Genomic DNA, 5,264 nt, shown 5'->3' with positions numbered 1-5,264 from the left:
AAGCTAGAGATTCAAGAAGTATTCGTCTAGCTTCTGGGTCTGTCACCCCTATGTTCAGAGCCTTAATTAATCTTTGAAAAAAGTCAATAAAGGGTTCTCTCTGTCCCTGCCTAATTCTGGTATATGATTCAACCCTTTTTGCTGGATCTTGTATCCTATTCCAAGCATTTAAAGCTGCTTGGTGACATAGACACAGTACTTCATCTTCATAAAGAGCTTGGACCTGTGCATCAGCATATTCTCCTGCACCAAGAATTTGATCTTGGGAAACCTCAACACCTTTTGCTCTTCCTTGCTGCTCCATATGTTTGGATTCTTCTCTGAAATAAATTCCAAACATCAAGGAAGGTCCATTATCTAAAACTGCAGACACTAACTGATGGAAATCATGGGGGCTAGCTCTAGCATTAGAAGCCCAAGTCTTTATCATTTCCTTTACATATGCATTGTGCAAACCAAAATTAACAACAGCTTGCTTAATTTCTTTCAGATCATTCATTGCTATTGGCATCCATCTAGCTTCTCTGAAATCCCTTTGAGCCTTTAGAAGTTGACACTTTGTCAGAATTAAGTATAGGGTATGTTGCTAGAACCCTGGGTAAGCCAGTTCTAATAGCTGGTGCAGGCATCGCACCCTGTCATTGTGCCTCCTTACTCTGTTCACCAGCTGCAATAATTTCTCTAATCTTTTCAAATCCTTTTATCATGGTCTCTCTTAAATCCTGAATCTCCTGACCTGTATATATTTCCAGTGATTTCACTGAGGCATCAATTTTTTGGTCCCTATTCTGCACCTGTAATTCCAAAGCTTTAATTTTTTCCTTCAAAGATAACATGTCCTCCTTAAACTTTTCTTGTATATCATATAGATTCCCATCTTGGATTTACATTCTGTCTGTTACCTTATCAAAACATTGTGATATAGTCTGAACGTCAAATTCAACAGCCTGAACCCTTTCAGGTTACTTTATAATACCCTTGGATATGGAGTCAATTTTGTCTGTCATAGTATCTACTTGTTCAGATAACCTCTGATTTTCAATAATTTTAATCCTGTCAATTAGTTGTTCATTATTATTTCGTAAAGATTCTATTGTTATTAGGAGTGCCATATTCTTCCTTAATGATAGAATATGGAAAAGAAAACTGAAACCATGTAACAAGCAAATCAAGGTATCCCCATAATCATATAAACCTTGTATGACGTAATCCATTGTATTAGTAAATATATATTTACTAATCCATTGTATTAGTGAAAACAAAGCAGTAAAATTTGCGTTAGAAACGAAAACTGCCATATTACCTTTTATCCATCAGGTGGCACTGTTGCCGAGTAGCGATGAAAACGGTGTCCTGTTTCAGTGCCTTAGTAGATGTTAAAAACTGGAAAATGCAAGTTTCTCAACAAAGTAAGTGTAATTAAATCAATTCCAGAGACGGAACCAGAAACCCAGAATCCAGGGGTAGAGGAGAGCAACCTGGAAGCCACTTATGCCTCTGTGTGACAGAGTCACCCTGAGGGGTTGCAACTTTCAGCAACCGCGTGCTCTGGTTCACACCACTTAAGAGCTGTGCTTGCAAGGGAGATTTCAAAATGACTCAGAAAAGAGCAAACCAGGCGGCCAGAGACTACGTGGGCCTGTGGAGTTTAATTCCACTGGGGAGGCCATGACCACCGCTGCAAGGCACAGGTGGCAGCTGAGGAAGGTAGGGCTCCTGCCAAGCCGAACTCGTGGCCGGCAGCCGAGCGGGGAAAGGAGAGGTTCTAAAACCAAATGTTGGGCGCCAAAATGAAGGTGTAAGTCACAAACAATGCCACACCAGTTTGGAATTATGATTAATAGGGTGGTATTTATTTAAAGGGGAAAAAACTTACAGATCACTGTCCCAAGCAACAGCCCTCTACGCAAACAGGAAGGGAGTCTATTCGACCGAGGAGCAGGAAGTGAAGAGAGAGAGGAGAGGGAAGTGGCCACTTTTTAAAGGGAGAGAGACCACGCCCCCCAGGGCTGGTATCTCAGCAGCTATAGGCTGGAGGAGTGGGAGGACCTCCGGAACAAACATCCCCATTGTCTCAGTGTGTGGGTTACCCCTCGCAGTTCTAAGTTCCTTGCTCGTGCTCTCTATCCTTCTGCTCTAGATTTGGACCTTTAGATTTCTGTCCGGTGCTCCAATGTGGGTCTCTGTCTCTGTCTCCTTTCATCGGCTGATAAAGGTTAATATTCAGGAGGATGCCTAAATGTTTGTCTTTGGATTCACCTTCTTATTTAGCTTCTCTAGGATTGCGAATTATAAGCTCAATGTCCTTTATTTATGGCTAGAAACCAAATATGAGTGAGTACACCTCATGTTCCTCTTTTTGGGTCTGGCTTACCTCACTCAGGATAGTGTTTTCTATTTCCATTCATTTGTATGCAAAATTCAAGAAGTCCTTGTTTTTTACTGCTGAGTAATACTCTAATATGTATATATTCTATACTTTCTTCATCCATTCTTCCATTGAAGGGCATCTATGTTGTTTAGAGGTTCTGGCTATTACAAACAATGTTGCTATGAACATGTTTGAGCATATATTTTTGTGGTATGATAGGGCCTCTCTTGGGTATATTCCCAAGAGTGGTATTGCTGGGTTCAGGGGTAGGTTGATCCCGAATTTCCTGAGAAACCACCACACTGATTTCCAGAGTGGTTGCACAAGTTTGCATCCCCACCAGCAATTGATGAGTTTACCCCTTTCTCCACAACCTCTCCAGCAAAGGCTATCATTGGTGTTTTTTATTTTAGCCATTCTGACAGGTGTAAGATGGTATCTTAAAGTTGTCTTAATTTGCATTTCTGTGATAACTAAGGAAGTTGAGCATGACCTTAAGTGTCTTTTGGCCATTTGAACTTCTTTTGTTGAGAATTCTCTGTTCAGCTCAGTGCCCCATTTTATAACTGGGTTTATTAGCCTTTTACGGTCTAGTTTCGTGAGTTCTTTATGTATTTTGGAGGTCAGACCTTTGTCTGTTGCTGGGTTGGTGAAGATCTTCTCCCAGTAAGTGGGTTGCCTTTTTGTCATAGTGACAGTGTCCTTTGCTTTACAGAAGCTTCTCAGTCTCAGGAGGTAAATTTATTCAATGAGGCCCTTAATGTTTGTGTTGCTGGGGTTAAACGTAGGAAGTGGTCTCCTGTGCCCATGTTTTGTAGAATACTTCCTACATTCTCTTCTATCAGGTTCAGAGTGTTCAGACTGATATTGAGTTCTCTAATCCATTTGGACTTGATTTTTGTGCATGGTGATAGATATGGATCTATTTTCATTCTTCTACAGAATGACATCCAGTTGTGCCAGCACAATTTGTTGAAGATGTTCTCTTTTTTTCCATTGTATACTTTTAGCTACTTTATTGAAAATCAGGTGTTCATAGTTTTGTGGGTTAAATTCAGGGTATTATAATCGATTCCATTGGTCAACTTCTCTGTTTTTATGCCAGTACCAAGCTGTTTTCAATACTGTAGCTCTGTAATAGAGTTTGAAGTCAGGGATGGTAATGCCCCCAGATGATCCTCTATTGTATAAGATTGTTTTGGCTCTCCTGGGTTTTTTTATTTTTCCATATAAAGTTGATTATTGTCTTCTCCAGATCTGTGAAGAATTTTGAAGGGATTTTAATGGGGATTGCATTGAATCTATAAATTGCTTTTGGTAGAATTGCCATTTTTACTATGTTGATCCTCCCAATCCAAGAGCAAGGAATGTCCTTCCATTTTCTGGTGTCCTCTTCAATTTCTTTCTTTAAAGATTTAAAGTTCTTGTCAAATAGTTCTTTCACTTCCTTGGTCAGAGTTACCGCTTGATATTTTATGCTATTTGTGGCTATCGTGAAAGTGATGCTTCTCTGATATCCCTCTCTGCTTCCTTATCCTTAGTGTATAGGAGGGCAACTGATTTTTGGAGTTGATCTTGTATCCTGTAACATTACTAAAGGTGTTTATCAGCTGTAGGAGTTCTTTAGTAGAGTTTTTGTGGTCGCTTATGTATACTATCATATCATCGGCAAATAATGAAAGCTTAACTTCTTCCTTTCATATATGAATCCCCTTGATCCCCTTATGTTGTCTTATTGCTATTGCTAGAACTTCAAGCACTGTATTGAAGAGGTATGGAGAGGGTGGACAGCCTTGTCGTGTTCCTGATTTAGTGGGATGATTTTGAGTTTCTTTCTGTTTAATTTAATGTTAGCTATCGGCTTGCTGTAAATAGCTTTTATTATATTTAGGTATGATCCTTGTATCCCTAATCTCTCTAATACTTTTATCATAAAGGGGTATTCAATTTTGTCAAATGCTTTTTCAGCATCTAATGAAATGATCATATGTTTTTTTTCTCTCAGTTTATTTATATGGTTGATTACATTGATTGATTTGCATTTGTTGAACCAGCCCTGCATCACTGGGATGAAGCCTACTTGATCATAATGGACAATTTCTCTAATGTGTTCTTGGATTCAGTTTGGCAGCATTTTATTGAGAATTTTTGCCTCGATATTCATGAGTGAGATAGGCCTGTAATTCTCTTTCTTGGTTCGTTCTTTGTGTGGTTTTGGTATCAGGGTAACTGTTGCTTCTTAAAAGGAATTTGGCAATGCCTCTTCTGTTTCTATATTGTGAAATACATTAAGGAGTATAGGTCTTAGGTCTTCTTGGAAGTTCTGGTAGAATTCTGCATTGAATCCATCTGGTCCTGGGCATTTTTTTCGAAGGGAGATTTTTGTTAACCATTTCTAATTCTTCGCACCTAACAGGTCTATTTAGATCATTCACCTGATCTTGGTTTATCTTTGGTATATGGTACTTATTTTAAAAAAAAGGCCATTTCTTTTGTATTTCCCAGTTTTGTGGCATATAGGCTTTTGTAGTAAGATCTAATGATTCTCTGAATTTCCTCTGTGTCTGTGGTTATGTCTCCCTTTTCATTTATGATCTTATTTATTTTCATGTTCTCTCTCTGTCGTTTAATTAGTTTGGATATGGGTTTGTCGATCTTTTTGATTTTCTCCAGGAACAACTTTTTGTTTCATTGATTCTTTGGATTGTTTTCTGTGTTTCAATTTTGTTGATTTCTGCCCTCAGTTTTATTATTTCCAGTCTTCTTCTTCTCCTGGGTGTGTCTGCTTCTTTTTTTTTCTAGAGTTTTCAGGTGTGTTGTTAAGTTCCCAATGTATGCTTTCTCCCTTTTCTTTAAGTGGACACTTAGTGGTATGAAATTTCCCCTTAGCACT

This window comes from Microtus oregoni, unplaced genomic scaffold (genome assembly GCF_018167655.1).
Source record: "Microtus oregoni isolate MIOR12 unplaced genomic scaffold, Mior012 000050F_ref0000143, whole genome shotgun sequence".
NCBI classification, from domain to species: domain Eukaryota; kingdom Metazoa; phylum Chordata; class Mammalia; order Rodentia; family Cricetidae; genus Microtus; species Microtus oregoni.
This window is presented reverse-complemented; position numbering follows the sequence as displayed.